Source organism: Bombus flavifrons, chromosome 1 (genome assembly GCF_040668555.2).
Source record: "Bombus flavifrons isolate JBK064 chromosome 1, iyBomFlav1_principal, whole genome shotgun sequence".
NCBI classification, from domain to species: Eukaryota; Metazoa; Arthropoda; class Insecta; order Hymenoptera; family Apidae; genus Bombus; species Bombus flavifrons.
Window position 1 is genome coordinate 2404662 of NC_138442.1, and position 20093 is coordinate 2424754.

The window sequence follows — 20093 nt, forward strand, 5'->3', positions numbered from 1 at the left end:
TAAAATCACATAATTCTTTAGTTTCGTTCCTAACTTCCTTTAGAAGCTAAATTAAAAGAAGTGTTTCTATCATTTTGTCAATAGAAGTCACGCAATGTACTAATACAATATAATATATAGGGTGTTTCGAAAATCATAATACAATCGGCCGACTGGTGATTCTACATGCAAAAATAAATAGAAAAAAAAGAGTAACATTTTTTCATCTAAGGCTTCGTTTTTGGAGAAATATGTGTATTAACTGGGAGTTTCGAATTATGAAACTTCTATTTCTGCTCGCGTCTGTACTATACATGGACAATGTCACGATTTTCTTCCTGTTATCGTTGTTGTCTTACCTCCGCAATATCGATTATTACTTTTCTTTATTTTGCACTTTTTTGTATTGTAGTTGTTAAGAATCATTTTATTAAACAGGAAGCAAATCGTGACATTGCCCACGTTTAAAAATACAGACATGGCCAGATACCTGATATTTATTTTCAAACTTATGTTTTTCGAAAATGAAGCCTTAAATGAAAAAATGTTATTCTTGTTGTTATATCTATATTTAGAGGTAGGTTGGGGTTAGGTTAGTTATCGCGTTAGTTATTACTTTATTATTCGGATGAAAAACACCACACTTCTCGGAGCCGAAAAACCTTCATTGCACACACTTGGAAGGGACACGAACGAATGCACGAAAAGGAAGTCAAACTATCGATCTGGTCTATCGACCATGTCTAGTAATATCTTCTAGTTACTCCTTTTTGTAACTAGCCGCATATCAGCATATAGATGGCGAGCGAGAACTCACGTTGTCATTTTCAACAATTCTTTCTTTTCGACTTATTTTGGCATCTGTGATCACCATCTGACTGCTTGTGCGATGATTTCGGAGACACCCTATATGTGTATAAACTTTATCTAAATATTGTAACAATATGGAGATACAAATCAAAAGTTTCTCATTCAATTACAGGTAAAGATTACAATCTTTTACACACACAATAGTAGAGAAATACAAGAAATATTGAAACTTCTTCCATTGCAAAGTTAATATATATATTAACCTTTTTAAAACTGAATTCTTTTTAATTTAGAAGAAAAATTTGTTTTTATTAATTTTTAACGGTATGAACATATTTCCTTCGATAACTCTGTAAAGAAAACATGCACTAATATTTGCAATTAATTTTATCAAGGATAAATACATTTATTTTTTAGTTATTTAATAATTCATTAAAGTGCGAAAGAGTTAAGACAAAATACAAAATGCAAAACCTTTAAACACTTTATTTTCTGTAAAACCTTAGGATTACTTAATTCTTCATTGAAAATTCCATTTAATTTTTCAATTAATCTAACACTTTCAGAATGACTTCACCCTTAAAAAAACACGGTTCTATCAGCGCATTATATCATCGCAGTACCGATTACTTGGAATCCTTGAAAATCGCAAGATAATTGTCCTATATGCGGTTTACGTGCATTCGAAATGGCATCACGTGCTCGGGTTAAGCATGTTCTAAATTAAAACTTTAGATATACATACAACGTGGTAAATTGAAAGCATCTTACAAAATTATTAAGCTTGAACTTCAAAAACATATTCAATTTCAAAAATGTATTGAGTTACTCGGAATGTTCGTAAAGAAATTCGAGAAAAATTAGAAAAAGTATTTTTGTGGGATTAACATTTTATATTGTCTACTGGGAAATAGTTATTTAATAGTATGTTTAGTGAATTTTTACCATGTGTCATCTATATTTAATTTATCATCTGCGCAGATTTACGATCACATTTTAGAGAAACTTCGTTATATTCAATAATGAATTTTTTAAAGTTGTATTGGAAAGCTTCGAACGTAATCAATTTTGGAGTATTCAAAAAGTTTTGTGTAAAATTAATGGCGGTTGAGTGATGCTTTATACGGCGAATACAACGAAATACAAGTTCCAGCAAACATTTGATTCTGGAAGAAAATTTATCAATTTTTTAATTAGAGTCTACAGTATGATTCAAAAAGAATGAATTTCTTTTCATAATTATTCCTTCTAGTAAACATACAAATAATTGTTCTAGAAAATATTGTAATTTGAAGCATTATGAATATATTATTACAAACATAAATCAATACATTGATGTATACAGATAATAGAAACTAATATTTAGACTGTAGATGTTTATACAAATTCATATTTTTATAAAGACGGATAAAGAATTTCAACTTGAATGAAAATATAATTTCTAAATTTAATAATGCGTACCTAAGCATTTTATTTTTGATTTTTATACAATTTTGCATTTGTGCATATCTTTGTATATACATTTTTGCATACTCACACCTGCCATAACTGCATAAACATTTGCAATCTATTGATGTCTCTTAATTACAACAAATATAAATAAAGTAATTGTCATTTCTTTCTCACGAATTCGATTTCATTTACAAGGGATTAAGATTCATCGAGATTTAAGATTTCTCTTTTCTTGTTTCCAATTTTCAAATTAAGATACAATGCTGTTTCTTTTCTTTGCTTATTCTTTACGAGATGCTTTATCTTCAAATTTATGGATCGTTTTCGTTCAGATTTAAGGTTATACAAATGTTATGAAACGATTTTATTTGAACAAGAATACTTACAATTAGTGTTTATACTGCCGATTCATAAGCGACAATATTAGATATATATACGTTAGACATAATGCAATATATTGGAACTCGCAAGGACATGAAATTTTCGGACGAAAACACGTGGTTCGCTTTTTCAACGATCGTCTTCCCCTGATTGTGACGGCAAATTTAGAGTCCTTCGACGACGACCAAACCACTCTGCGTTCTCGTCTAATTATACTTTTAGCAACAGCTCATAGATGGCGAGTGACATTTAACTGTAGTAGTAAACATATATATTACACTGTTGCCATTCTTACGTTCTTGCGAACGCGAGTTCCGAGCTAAATGGATAACCCAGTAGTAAGATAGTGATTCAACCCAAACTTAACCTTTGTCTTTTATTTATATTTTGTATAAGTACATACTGTTTGGAGATGAAAAGAAGTCTGGCGGGACAGCACAGGGCCAAGAGTGGTACTCTCTATCACTCACCATCGTGCGATGCATATTGTTTTATTTGTACATGTGACATTTTCAATCAATACGCGTGCTTAACTTTACGATTGTGCTGAGTCTGTCAAAAACAAACAATGAACCAATCAGGACCGCATTTCTTCCAGAAAACTTCTTTGGGTAAGTGTGTACATTGAATTTAACGTTTCTACTGCGCATATATACGTATACGTATGTAATAACTTTTCATTCTTTTGTATGACTAATAAACCAATATAAGCGATTGATATAACTATAAATAGTGAAAGAAGAGAAATTTTCAAAACACAGTGGTTTAGAAAAGAGAGAAAAGGATAAAATTAATTTTGATAAACTTATAGAACTATTCCCTCCTCCTCAATTTCCATGATTTTTGACTATGTTATGGAAATCGAAATTTTGAAACATATTCTCCTATACATATCATAATCGCCGGTTTCGCTTAGTTTTCTGACATATTCGCAAAAAACTGCAGATACCACAACAGTGTATTCTTGCCTATAGTAATGCCACTGTGTCAGTGTGGGTTGTCGTTTATTTTTTGTTTATAAATAAAGGTTAGGCGAGTTTACAAACTCCATTCACATACAAGGCTGCAAGAAATGTCCTGTTATAACCTATAACTTAGAACTTAATTAAAAATGAATATCATCAATGTATTGAGATCAGATTTGGATTAGATTTTTCATAGTGAGGCCACCGACTACGTTTATGTGAAATAGTAACAATTATTCTATTTCGTAAAATAATGTCAATTATTCATTCGCCTATTATCTTTATAATTAACTTGTTATTATTTTACGTAAGCGTTGCACATAATACATAATTGCATGACATTAAAAAATCGTCGAAATCGGAGAGGACGGAGCGGTTCTACAAGGTCAACTCTAACTTGTAAATACATTTGAATGTTCTTCAATGTAATTATATCGATATAATATAAAACTCAAATCTTGTTTTACGTTACTGGTAACATTATTACAACTTATAAATATGACCTCACTTAAAAAAAAATATACATAATATTCTTATTTTTACTTTTATTATCTCAGCAATTTTGTATATTCATATTTCCTTCATTTCTATATGAAAATAAAAAGAATTTCGCCACAATGGCAATGTAATAGCGCGTTTAATAAAACTTAAACGGTTGAAATTGCTAAGGGAATAACCAGTAATTTACCTATAATTTTGTTAATCACGTAATACAAATCATCGTTAATCCTTAGTTTGCGCTCTATTTCTTTTTCGGAGATTGCTAATCTAATCCTATAATACAAGAAAATTGTCGTGGTCGTGCAAATTAACGTTATCGCCTATTCACTGCTTACTGAGATGTTTATTTTTGTCATTCTGTTCCTATAATTTGACCATTCTGACTTGCTCGAGTACGATATTATCCTGTAGCATTGATCAACGTATAATTATGTATAAAGAATATCGCTTTAAATTCCCCCTTATAATTCAAGTTGTACGTAATCAGAGAGATATATCTTCTTCAAAAATTCCAATAAGAACGTAATTTGTTTATGATAGCGGAGGATGTACTCGAAACAATTATTCGCATTATTAAATTTAAGCAGGAATATAATAAACTGTCGTCTAAATAAAAAAAAATAAACTTTATAACGTCTAATCGTATTTTAGAAGAAACTAACAGTGATTATCTTTATCTACTTATTTATACAGGGTGGTTGGTAACTGGTGGTACAAGCGGAAAGGGGGTGATTCTACGCGAATAAAGAAGTCGAAAATATAGAATAAAAAAAATTTTTTTTTTCATTTTTCCATCGAGACAACGATCTACAGTGAGATCCGTTATAACGAGACGTGATAAAGTGCAGGCGTACCGAGCGAAAATTCAAAGTCGATTTTCTCGAAAACAAAGCCTCAAATGAAAAATTTTTATTTTATATTTTCGACTTCTTTTTTCGCGTAGAATCACCCCCTTTCCGTTTGTACCACCATGTACCAACTACCCTGTATTACGAACGAAAAGTTTCATGTAAAAGAACAATATAGAAAGTAATACACATAAAAATAGGGAAAATAATATAGGATTATAATGTATAAATATTAAAACAATTATTGGTTACGTTTAACTGGAACAAACTATACTTTATTTAATATTTTACGTTATAAGCGTGTACATATAATGTGAATGAAATAAGATATCTATATGATAGAATAATTGGAAAATAAAAGCAGCGAAAAACATTCAATTTGTACTAAATGAATACGTGCCCTAATGCTTACAGCCGTGGACGTATACATAGAATATAATAAAATGAAACAAAATAAAGTAAAATAATATAGTATAGGGATGTAAAGCAATATGTGTAAAAATAAAAATATGATATTCATAGATAAAACCCTAGACATAAACATAAATTATACTCTTGTAATTATCGTCATTTAAATTCGCATCAGCCGTAAGATTACCAACTAGCGACTACTTTAAGTTAAACAACGCACATCATTGTAATAGCCACGTACATTATACCCTTATCATTTATGCAATAGTTTAATATAGAATAGTATAATAATAAAATAGTAAAGATCATAAAAATAATAAATTAAATTAAATCCAAAATCAAATGGGAAGATAATACAATATAATAATAATATAATAATAAAATATAATATGGATAATAAAATGGATATAAAAATAATAATAAAAATTTGTAAATATTCGCACGCATACACAAATCCACTTTTCAAACCTCTTTGGTCTTCAAAATTTCATCGAAGAAGCACGAGAAATATTGCAAACGTCTCGCAACTGCACACAACTGTTCGTGTTCATGCGGAAGCCAGACCTGTTCACGGCAAAGTATGTATACTGTCTCGCAAGTATATTGTTAAAACATGGGGAATCCGTTTGATAACGAGCATTGCCCCGGGTGCGGTCTGCATTTTGCTGTCTCGTGGGATAAGGTTAACGAGGATATCACGAACACTATCCACACAGACCACGGACTACGCTTATTCGAAAGGACAGCTTACCAAAGTGTGAATTTCTCTGTACTTTCATGCATGACGCAACTAGAGTCGATTCCCTTGAAGTCTGCTTCAATGTTTCAATGTATTTTATATATTAACGAATAAAAGGAAATATGCAACCAGTTGAATATGATGCTTTGTTAACGTTACTGCGGAAAATATATTTTCCTTCTTTTGTCAATATGTATATGTTGATATATTGAATTTTGTGTATTATCTACATTTATTAGATATTGCAGATATTTTGACGATCACAAGATAATTTTATCGTATGATTTTTAATAATATACTTAATATATTTGTCTACAGTATGTAACATTATTCTTTTATTTGTATATTTATAATGACGAGTAAGTAATAAAAGCAGTGATTCAAAGACTTATAATTAATCTGATCAACTTAGACTTCAAATAGGGGAAGAATCTGAAATAATTTTTCCTAATATGACGAGTCTAGAAATTGAAAAGATGATAATATAAAATTGTGATGTTTTAAATAATTAAATGTAATTATCGCTTGTAATGCGATAAGCTATAATTTTCTATATTACAACTCACAAAGAACTCAGAAGGATAATACACTTGGCTATTCTCTATAACCTATAATACTTAATTTATTAAGGAAAGTTATATATTTGTACGTCAATACTTTTTAAATCTTTTTTTGTTTACCTTCCATTGTACGATGTATTTAAATACTAAAACATTATATCGACTAAATAGTTTATTCAGAACAATTATTTCAAGAAAAGTTTCAGTTTACCAAATTCAGGCAAGGAACTATACGAATGCATCAATGAATTATCAGATAAGTCATAAGTAATAATGAATATTATATCGAAGACTAACTAATAAAAATTTCACTTAAATCTTGATTTCTAAAATTGATCTCTTTCATTTCAAAGATTGAAAACCTCAGAACTTTCTAATTAATCTAACGTACATGTGTTTTCTTTCATAACGAAAGAATGAACTATTTCCAAATAGGTCAAAGTACTTTATCCTGAAGGGAGCAAAAGATCACGAATACTTTTGCGAGCCACTGTACTTATATTATCCACGATACTCTTCTTGAACTCTTCAAACAGTGGAGGCCTGTGAATCCCCTAGCTACTTTTTCTTAACGCCGAGGTATGTACATCGAATATCCCCAAGGTGTCGGCACAAGAAAAAGATAATAGATAATCATGCTCTGCGCTTCAGTTCTTGCACTGATTGCCAGTTAATCCCGTTTGGCTGGTCGGGATGGCGAAAAAGTGCCCGGTGATTGGGTGTCTCGTGGGGAACCATGTTAAAATTCTGTGAGTGTTACACTCATAAATCGCGTTAACCTTTCACAATGTACCGCCCGCTCGGAACAGTGCTCCCAGGGGAAGGAAGAAGACAACGAATATCGGCAGAAGCCACAGGTAGAAGCTACGTGAAAAGAAAAATCACTGTTGGCTCTGCAAGATATTTGTTCGCCGTAAATATTTTGTGCTATCAATGAGAGTACAGTTACTCCCGCGATTACCATCGTGTTATGGAGCACAGAAGTATAATTGTACACGATGTCCGGTAACCGAAGGTGCAAATCGAAAATGCTTCTATTAAATCAAAAGCGTATTTTAAAGATAGCAGGAGCATGGAAGAAGTAAAAGTGACGATTGTTCTTGTTGTCCAAGGAATAACAGATATAAATAATATGCTATGAAGATTGTATAATAATTTACAATAGTTCGAAGAGCACAACTGTGTGTGAAATACTCTGATCGACACACTGAACAGTTTCCAATGATAAAATTATTGTACGAAAATAATACACATTTAGCATTATCCTTCCCTGTGAAACCATCCGGATTAAATAAAAGAAAAGAAACTAATAGTATAAATCGACAGAAAATATGATAACAATAATGATAAAAATCAGATAATGATATTACCCATACATATAAATGCAAACATGAATAAAAACAGAAGTTGGTCGAGTTGAAACATACAGTCAGTATGTACGAGCAAGAAGTCCTCTGTAAGGAATGCGGATCTGATTGGTTGTTTTTAACAGACTCAACGTTAAACATTCGTATTGATCGAAAGCGTGACATGTAGAAATAATACAATGTAACATCGCGTGACAGTGAGCGACGAGAGCAGTATCTCTCTTGCCTCTGTGTCGTCTCTCCAAACTTCTTTCCATCTCTATGTTACACATGTATCGAACAGATTTTCAAAATCGTTTTTTTTGGGAACGAAATCTCATACGCAACAAAAATTTGATTCTACATGTTTGACTTATGCTCTTTCATAAGCGATCATCCATTGCTCGGTTATATCACCAATTACTGAACACCCTATATATAGGCGATAGCATGAGATTTAGTAATAAATAGCAACCGGGGTAATATTCTGTTGTAAACACGAATTTCCTTAACTGGGATACGAGGATTTATTTATTTCCGAGAAACTCGAGGGCGAAATGTAATTGAGGTCCAACGGTAGATTTAGGGTACCGATGTTTTTTTAAATGCACAGTTGCTATAAAAAACTAGGGGAAGGTTATTTATTTGTAATATGTAAGATGAAGTAAAAAAGAAAACAGCGTCTGTAATATCTTTACGTGGAACTTAGGTGGCACAATTTCGCATAATATATATATATATATATATTTTTTAATTTTTCCATCGAGACAACGATCTACAGTGAGATCCGTTACAACGTACCGCACGCGTACCGAGCGAAAATTCAAAATCGATTTTCTCGAAAACAAAGCCTCAAACGAAAAATTTGTATTCTATATTTTCGACTTCTTTTTTCGCGTAGAATCACCCCCTTTCCGCTTGTACCACCATTTACCAACCAACCTGTATATATATTCGCATAATTTTAACACAATGTTACTTCAATTGATTTTGGGAGAAACGTGTCTATTTTCTTAAGCGCCAATACCCTCAACCTTAAATCAATTGCTTAGCCTCCTGGGATAGTGGATTTAACAGCGCTTGATTTTTATTTATGGAATCACATAAAACAGTGTGTACGTAAAACAAGTAGAGATTGAGGACAAATTTTAATAGAAATTGAGAGACCAGATTTAGGTGAACTTGTACGTTCGTATTAATTCGTAAAATATCAGGAATATCACTATTTTAGCATGACAGTGCAACAGATAACTGTATTAACGAAAATGACACTTTGATTTTCAAGATTATTCAATCTGAAGCTAACTGACTTCTACGTATCTAAAGAACATTCAAAGTAAGAGTATGTCAAACAAGAATTAACGCGCATATAGTGAACGGACATGAAGAATTGATGATTGATTTACTGAGAAATAAAGTAATAAATTCAATTTTTTAGTCTTGTCAATGTTCTATCTATTAACAGGAAAGATGAATATCTTATCTCTAATAATCTATTGTTAATAGCTAATAATTATATTCATTGTCAATGTATCTTCTTGTATCATGGTTTCATTATATCATTATATCGTGGTAACTGCGAATCTATTGTGTTCGTATTTCATATTTTCCTTCTTATATTTTGGTAAGAAATTACGGAAAAGAAATAACGTAATATGAGAGTTACATAAATTATGTTATATCTCGTCTTTTCCTCCTTACTTACATTTATAATATATATTGACAAAGTTTTATAGGAAAAATAAATGTGTCACCCCATGCCTGAGAAATTCATATAAGATTAATATTCTTATATGTTTTTTTTATTGTAAATATGTATTATTCATATGTATTATATGTATTCTTGTATAATATATATTGTATAAGTACAAATCTTGTATTTATACAATACATGATATCGATATTTATAAAAAAGAAATCTTGCATAAAACGAATTAATATAAAACGTAAAAGATAAAAATCCTAATTAGAAGACTTATATCTAATATTTTTATATGTCTAAGTTAACATAACATAATATTACTGTGTGTGTGCTATAATAATATATTATATCATAATAATAATATAAGACTTAGTTACAAATTAGAATCTAAATATTACGAATTATAATTAAACATATTAAAATTACAAATTAATTAGAATATAGTCACGTAAAACAGTTTTCTTTAATGATAAAAATAGGTATACTGCATATTTTTCTCGCTGATATTGTCAGTAACAGAATGTACATATGTGGAATATAGTGTACATTATTCATTAAACATTATTTACACTTTTACAACACTCGTAATAACATACATATATCATAAAAAATTAACGAAACTTATCAATTGTTGAGAAAAGTGTTAAGAATCGTGTGACAATTATTTTAATGCCATGGTTACAATCTCATTTGAGAACACGACATTTCACGTGAAGCAACCTAATAGCATGAATTTATTATCAAGAATGGATATGTGTATGTGTATGTATATAGCATATACACTGATATTTCGTGAAAGTTATACAAAGCCTGACCGCATAGTTATACGTTCCTAACCATGTACCTAATTAATGTTCAATCCAAATGATCATTCGATGTACATCGCGGCACAATTATTCACGTTGAATGACACACTACTAATCACCTTATTCCCATTGCCACTGCATTTGACAATCACGTCAATCAATTGGCACGCAGGCCGAGGCTATACGTCGAGCGCATTCTGCCACCCGCGATCATCTGAAGCCCTTCAAAGTGCAAAATCGCTTGAAAAATGGAACGCCTGATAGGATAATCCGTGGTTGGTTATTGGAAAATGTTTGGTGAAAATTGGAATTTTTTATCGCATCGTTCGAAATGTTTGGCACGGTATTTCTGTGTATGTTAATAAATTATCGAATTACTGATGGGTTTATTTTAAGATTCTAAGGAAATAAACATGGAAAATGTTAATGAAATTTGTTGAAAATAATCCGATTTATTTTATTATAAATTTTTATGAAAATATCCAATGAATATTTTTTAGTATTTCAAGATATACGTTTTCAATTATAAATGTAATTAGAATTGATTTCATTTTTTTATGCAAGTTATCGCTTTTTCTCTTAAGAATAGAATTTTTTAGGGACGAACAGTTTTTGAATCAAGTTTCAGTATCAAACATTACATACGAATATTATTTCATTTTATGTATAGATATTTTACAGTTAAAACCGATATTATATATAATATGCAAGAAAGGAAAAATGTAAAAACTGGAAAAATCACTCACTATTATATTATAATGTCAGAATGTATTAAATAGCATCAATAATAAAATTAGTAATAATGCGAATTAAATATAAAAATTGACACAAATATGTGAAATTATATTACACCAGAATCCAGTTCTAATATTGCTAATAACTATATCTCTTCAAATAATAATATATGGTACTACATTGTTATTATACAGGGTAGTTGGTAACAGGTGGTACAAGCGGAAAGGGGGTGATTCTACGCGAAAAAAGAAGTCGAAAATATAGAAAAACAATTTTTTTTTAATTTTTTTTTTTAATTATTCCATCGAGGCAACGATCTACAGTGAGATCCGTTATAACGTACCGCACGCGTACCGAGCGAAAATTCAAAGTCGATTTTTTCGAAAACAAAGCCTCAAACGAAAAATTTTTATTCTATATTTCCTACTTCTTTTTTCGCGTAGAATCACCCCCTTTCCGCTTGTACCACCAGTTACCAACCACCCTGTGTATCATAATATAAATAGTCCCCTTCTCTCTCTCTCTCTCTTTCTCTTTCCCCATCCCTCCCTACCTTCTTTATAATAATTGCAATAGTTCTAATGTATTTGAAGTGAAAATTTTTAAATAAATACCACAAATCTTGTATCTATTTAAGCTTCATATACAGAAGACTACAAGTAATTATTTATATAGAGTTTTATGCGTAGAGGATGGTTGGTCGGTGAGGTTTAATGGACGAGATTGCTCGCTGTTGAACCCGTCGAATATATTTAAAATGATAAATTAGTATACAGATAGTACTCGCAAAGACGCTCGCATAACGCGTATAAGGAAAAGTTGTTCAGAATGTTGACCTTGACAACATATTCCAAGATTATTGAAATCGGTAATGTCGTGGGCTTTGTAAATAATTACCAAAATATATAATTATTTAAATATTCAATTTTGAATATTTATTCAATACAAGTTATTTTTAAGTTGCGACTTATACACACATACTGTATACATACATGATATGTATCGCATTAAAATGTTAACTAAATTCGATCAGTGCTTTAAGTTTCATTAATATTTAATAATAATAACTAATACCTAAGCTGTATGCATATATAATAGGTATCGTATTAGAACTTTAACTGAATTCAATCAGTGATTTAAAATCCATTAATATTTGAATGAAATTCTCAAATCAAATATTGCGATTGGTTTTAATTAAGAGCAGATTAATAACATGATAAGATCGATAATTGACGTCTAGACACTCCATCAAATCAATAATTAAGCGAGATTCTTATAGGTGATATACATAGAAATAAATTGCATCAGTGTGAATATAAATTAATATGCTTTCATACTTTTACATATTGCAGGAGAAATATTCTTTTTAATATCGATGTTTAATCGTCAACTAAAATTAAATGAAACTTATACATTTTATAATAGCAAGAAAGAATAGATTAATTTTTCCCTTCTATCGTATTAATTATAATTAATATTACGATATTTGCTCAACTTTCACAGCATAAAGATGCATATTCAACATATCCTTTCCAGATGTTAAAAATCAAACAATGAGGAAGTATGTATGTAATCTCATTACGAAAACGATGATGCACCATTTTTACTGCAGCGTCATATTTAACGATATCCATTCTCGCAAACATGAACGCGTTATGCAGATGTGATATTTTCGCGGATACCGATACCATCCCTTTTATCTACTAAACGATTCCATAAATTAAAATAAAAGAGAGGAAATTTGTATATTAGTAGCCATTAGTGTTAATCTATGTTAAGGTATATATGTTAATTTCCAACAGATTACAAAATCTTATGTTAACTGTAAACAATACCTATCTTAAAATAAATCAGCATTCATTATATTTTTTCATCGTAATTCTAATCACAGTTTTTGAAAAACAATTCGTTAATATAATTTGATAGAAATAATCGAAAATGACATAATCCTTAATAAGTCAATGAGATTAATAGTAAATTAAGCAGGATCTTTACATTTTAGAATTCTAGACGACTATCTAGTTTCCCTAATTATAAATCAAAGACCGACTTTGGCTTCCATATCACATAGGAAAGTCGTGTATAGTATAGTCATAAAAGAGAGAATCTCATTATAACCTGCTCGTAAAAATGGATAATACGGTGGTGTTAACATATTCTACGCAGTGTACAAAACTTACGTTTTATACATGCGAAAAGCTACATCGACGTTTGACAACTTAATGACGTTAACAATTTTCTATGTATTTGTGTGCAAGCAATTAAGTTCTATATGTAGTGTTAAAATGATCGTTAAATACTAATGGTAATAATAACAATACCGCTTTTAAGTTTATAATTAATATTGCATTAAATACACTATTCTTACCTATTAGCTTGTAGAAGATACCTTTGTATTATATGTGATTACATTTGGCTATTATTATTGGATCTACAATAAGCAGTAGGCCGTATGCTACTATTTGAACTTCCTACTACACTGTCCAAACAGTTCTCTCGTGTAAATATTCTACTATCCGAATAGTAGGATATTTCTTGATATACTATGCATATACAGGATGGTTGGTAACAGGTGGTACAAGCGGAAAGGGGGTGATTCTGCGCGAAAAAAGAAGTCGAAAATATAGAATAAAAATTTTTCTTTTCTTTTTTTTTTTTTAATTTTTCCATCGAGACAACGATGTACAGTAAGATCCGTTATAACGTACCGTACGCGTACCGAGCGAAAATTCAAAGTCGATTTTCTCGAAAACAAAGCCTCAAACGAAAAATTGTTATTCTATATTTTCGACTTCTTTTTTCGCGTAGAATCACCCCCTTTCCGCTTGTACCACCAGTTACCAACCACCCTGTATATTATGTAATTAATAGAATTTGGATATTAATGAAAATGTCTATTTTTATAGACATAATTGAAGGAATGAAACCTAAATGAATATCTGTTACATCTGTCATATTTATTGAATATTATAGTGGTTATCTTATTTTCGATATATTATATATATTTGCACGTTACTCGTATTATATTTGAATGTATACAAATCTTCTATAAAACGACATCTGTTCATAATAATTCAATGGAAATAATATAACCAAGCAGAAATGACGAATGTAGAACTATGAAAACTCTATCATAATAATACTTTAATTGTATATAATTGGATATTTCTTGAAATACCATGCATATATATTATGTAATTAATAGAATTTGGATATTAATGAAAATGTCTATTTTTATAGACATAATTGAAAGAATGAAACCTAAATGAATATCTGTTACATCTGTCATATTTATTGAATATTATAGTGGTTATCTTATTTTCGATATATTATATATATTTGCACGTTACTCGTATTATATTTGAATGTATACAAATCTTCTATAAAACGACATCTGTTCATAATAATTCAATGGAAATAATATAACCAAGCAGAAATGACGAATGTAGAACTATGAAAACTCTATCATAATAATATTTGAATTCGATAAAAATTATAATTATTCCAGGAAATTATTTTGTAAAACGTTTTTAATCGATCAAAAGTAAATATAAAAGTAGTACGTTTTGATACCTTTTCGAAGTTATTTTAAGATGAAATTTTAATTAACATTTACAATTTTAGATTTTATTTTAATTTATTTGAGTAACTTAGAACTAGTTCGTAATTAGCTACATTCTTTAATTAATTTTTCATAAGATAAAAATATCTTAGAATGAGTAGTTTTAACACGTCAAATGAGGCTATCTCATGAACATTATCGTTTCCAGAACCCAGTTTTAATCAAATACAGTATCAATGAGTTACTGATAATCGATAATCTTTAATTCATTGTGTCTGCCAACAAAGTTGAGAACTCTAGTTTTAAACTGGATTGAAAACTTGCGAGACAAAATTTTATCCCGTCTTCTTTTTAATTATCATCTGTCATTCCCTAACTTTCAAATGCATCACCTTCGCAAATATAATAAAACATTTTCAAATCAGCGTATAGAACGCAAAACCATAGAGAAAGCAATTTTTAAAAGAATTAATCAATAAATTGCAAACTGATTATTGTGAAAATACAATAAATTATTTCTTTTACCAGTTACGTGTTTAATTATTTATACCATTAACGTAATAATATCCTATACTCACACATGAAAAGAGATATTTGATTCATAGCATGCAAAAATTATAAAACGAAAAGTAATCTATTTTCAAACGAACTCACCATTTATTCATTTATATACACGCGTTGATATTTTATATCCTGTCGATATGAATACATTGACGTACACAATACAGTAAGCATTGATACCTACATCAGAAAATATCATTTATGTTATTAAATAGTAATACGTACTACGTATTTATGGATTATTTTTAATGTATTTAACTTAACTGTTTCCCATAAGAAACATCAGCTCTGTTAGTACACCAGAAAAGATCAACGAAACTGAAATTTAAGAAAAAATTTGATTCGTCGAACATACGCAAACATTTAATTCGACAAATTTCCCCACCATAAATTCCAAAACCCCCGATAGCGTTATAATGAGACGTCACGTGACGGCATTGGGATCATTTAAGGAGAAAATTAGATGCAGGGAGCCGTTATCCCCATGCACTGGCGTAATTACCAATATTGAAAGATGCATCGGTGATCGAATCGATCCGATAGTAACCGACGATTTCACTGATACGCCAATATTTCGTCGTTTGTCCGTAAATATGCATTCACCCCTAGCCTTTGTGTAGCAATATCTTTCATTCGATTGTTGCATGAAATGCGATTCATTCCGCGTGACTGGTTCGCCATTCAAAAACCCTACTACAACGCGCTTTACCCTTTGCAGAGTAATTAACACACGCACCTGCATCAGTCTGCTACCGATAGGATCAAGTTCAATGTGCAACTTAAATCAGGATCAAATTCATTATCTGATGTTCAGTTTGTAACAATTTACGGTATAATAATTATTCAACAGTATAGTACAATAATTTATAATTACTATAATAATTCATCTATAATAATTCATATGTCTGTATCATATTCATTCATTCATATGTATGAAACATATGTCTGTATCTACACGTATACTATGTCAGATAAGTGGCAAACTGACCTTAGTTCTTCCAATTATTAAATATGTCTTATTACCACATCACTGAAAATGTCTGAAACCTAATAAAATCACGCATGTACGCGGATATGGAAGTTCTGTCATTAAAATTTAAACACAAGGTACAGAATGTTTCGCAAAGTAATGAAAACGTAATACCTTGATGCAGGTGGAGCATATTGGAAAGGGTATAAGCTGTAATGAAGGCAAAGCACAAATTATTGAAAGACTATATAACACCTTAGTAAACAATAGATTTTGTTCTTAGAACTCGCTCAAGTTTCCCAAACGAAGATATGAAAAATATTGATAGTTTCGAGTGATTTTCATTCGATGGCCAAGGCTATATTAGTTTAACTGGTTAATATCAGTCTGCGTATAACTAATGCTATTTTTCAAATACCTAAGAAGTGTTTGAATCCACTCGAATCCATCGCTAGAATTTACATGTGCTCATTGATCCAATGGAAATGTGTCGCTCAGGAAACAGCCGTAAAACGCGTCGTGGTGAAATTGCAATTACGGGCCGAAACGTGATTGTACAAAATTGAAATACGTACAGTGGCTGCAAAAAGTATTGCCAGTACATTGGTATGTGCCAATAATGGTTATTTTCTAGTGAAATATTTTTTTATCAGATCCCATACCTCTGTTGTACATTCTCGTATCATCAAATGTTTGTAATTATACGTGTAAAAGTACTACTAAATGATACAAAATTTGCTACATGTACTTGGATCTGATTGATTAATACTGTGTAAATGCTATAATAAATACAACGACCTTGCATACACAGTCACTATATACAGTGACGAGCAAAAGTGTAAACACACTCCGCTGATTTTATGTAAAAGGCGATACTACGACTAATTTTTCAAGTGATCGGTAAAGATTAGGTAACGCTAACTACAAGCTACGTCTGATTAACGAAATGTGATAGTTCATTTTCATTAATATTAATGATGTACAGAATATTTTATAGTAATTGTGTTTTGAAACAATGCTTACAGTTTTGCACGTTTCGTCAGAAACTTTTATGATAGCATGTAAATGTCAGGGAAAAGAAACTGTCAATAAGCACCTATTGTCCACTGTTTCGCAGTTAACTGTTTCACAGCATTGTTAGATTACTTTTCAGTTTGATATGCTTCATCCAAGATGAAGCCACTTAGTGAAGATAAAAGGAACAGTGTTATTTGTTTGTGTGATAAAGGTTTGTCGTTGCGGCAAATTGCAGAGAAATGTGGTGTCAGTCGTACGATAGTTGCAAGAATAAGAAAATGGTATGTTAGTGCACCAATTTCTTCGCAAAACGGTAGACCGCGACTTATTTCGGATAGAGCAGCACGTGAAATTGCACACTGTATTCGGTCGGATAGTTACAAAACACCAAAAATTGCTGCTCAGCAAATCGAAATAAGTGCTAGCGAATGGACCATTCGTCGCTCTTTAAAGAGAATTGGTTTACGAGCGAAGGGAAAAGAAAGTAAACCAGCTCTTTCAAACAAAAATATTAAATTACGAAAACAATTTGTTGACACCTACGAAGAATGGACGACCGAAGATTGGAAAAGAGTTATATGGAGTGACGGAACGAAAATTAACAGATTCGAATCCGACGGAAGGTCCTGATATTGGACTTCATCCAAGAATAACGATCAACCAGGTGGTATAAAACAAACTATGAAGTTTGGAGGTGGCTCAATTATGTGTTGGGGTTGCTTTGCTCACAGAGGTGTTGGTCCCTTAGTTCGAATCGAAGTTATAATGCGAAAAGAGCATTATTTGACCATTCTACAAAGTAATTTACCTTCTGTCTATTGGATATAATGAACGTGAAGTGGTATTTCAATAAGACGGGGATCCTAAGCATACTGCAAAAATAGTTAAAACCCGGCTAGAAAATCAACATTTTTCTGTGATGAAGTGGCCAGCACAAAGTCCGCATATGAATCCGATCGAAAATTTGTGGTCCATTTTGAAAAGAAGGCTGGCAAAATGTAATAATCCACCTTCAGGTGTTCACGAATTATGGGAAAAGACACAACAGGAATGGTACGATATAGAACCACAAATAATTAAAAATTTAATTGACAATAAGCCTCGTAGATTAAAAGCATTAAAAAAAAGTAAAGGAAAGTGGACGAAATACTAAGTTGAAACTTTAATTCGACGAGTATAATTAAAATGCAAAACTGTAAACACGGTTTGAGATGTCCATTTTTGTAAAATGTTCTGTACATTATTAATGTTAATGAAAATGAACTATTATATTTCGTTAATCAGACGCAGCTTGTAGTTACTGTTACCTAATCTTTACCGATCACTTGGAAAATTAGTCGTATTATCGCCATTTATATAAAATCAGCGGAGTGTGTTTACACTTTTGCTCGTCACTATATATAGGAGCGTGTACTGCTTTTTTATCATATTATGTTATCGTTTTGTTCGAGTGGAAATTCTGGTGGATACTGTCGCATAGTAGGTGATACAGGGGAAGAACGAGTGCCGCGATGGGACTGGAATATTCGATAGATTGTGATACGCGAGAGAATTCGGGACAATCAGATTTACAAAATGTTGGTTTTAAACGTTGAAAATCGAATTTCGTGGGGTTTGCTTCGTATGTTTTACGAATCCGCACTGCAATGTCCGGAATTAATTTTATGTGGTTAACGTGTTTCAAAGGTATATTCGTGGTTAACTGCCGCAATGTCGAACATTGAAAGTTATAAAATAATAGTGAGTTTCAATTTTTGTTATTTCGAGGTTGAACAAAAATGCTGCGTGTAATATACGAATTTATACTGTCATATAGCGAACCAATTGATTATTCATTTCACAAGTATACCTAACTTGCACATTCGCAAATGCTGATCGTAAGATAAAATATTAATTTGACCATTGAGGACCAAGCAATGGAATAACGTGTAAAAGTTGCGTAAATGTAACTGTTGAGATATGTATCATTTTCTGTGCTGGACCGGATCAAATGCATAGTAGAGATACTTGTATGTGGGTATCAGTGTGTGGAGGTATGTGTGTGCGCGGCGTCTCGAAAACAGATGAATGTAAACTATTCAGTCGGTTAACAGTCGGGTATAGAAGAAAGTGCTGAGACGCGTGCAAGTGTGTATCCATGAATATATAAGAAATCGTCCATAAAATAAATATATTACTATTCTAATATTAATCCCAAATATAAATTTAGTGTTCCTATAGCATTATTTCGGCTTCAAAGATCCACAGTTCTCAACAGTAACATTAATAAGAAATAACTAACTATTTCATCGAGTTACAAAATGTATTACAATAATGGATACATTACAGAAGCCCATTATACCAATCGGAGGTACGGAAAGTGTTTTTATAATTTGAAAGAAGTAGTTCATCACAGTACTGTAAGATACTTCAATTTCTTCAAATTTAATCAAATTGTAGGACTTCGAAGAAATAATAACGAAAAATATACTGATCAAATTCTTGAAAGTTTGAGTACATTGTAAAAGACAATGTAACAAACGCGTTGCGATAATACAACATTGATCCTTAACCGATTAGTCGATTGAATTGTTATAGGAAAAATTAACGTTAGATCTTATTGCAATAATGTTTTATTGAATCTCCTATGGGGTTATAAAACTTTCTCTTTACATCTAGTTCACGCTCCATACAAAAGAATTATACCTTACAGGTAGATACTTTACATAATCTACATTTATATGTTACATAATATCGCCATGCGAGTTA

The 20093-nt window shown here is 31.0% G+C and overlaps 1 protein-coding gene across 2 annotated transcripts in view; it reads right to left on the reverse strand.

Annotated features, from left to right (window-relative positions):
- Window positions 1-20093, reverse strand: part of LOC138184093 (adenosine receptor A1) — a 335048-nt gene that overhangs the window by 252821 nt on the left and 62134 nt on the right. The window lies entirely within an intron of this gene.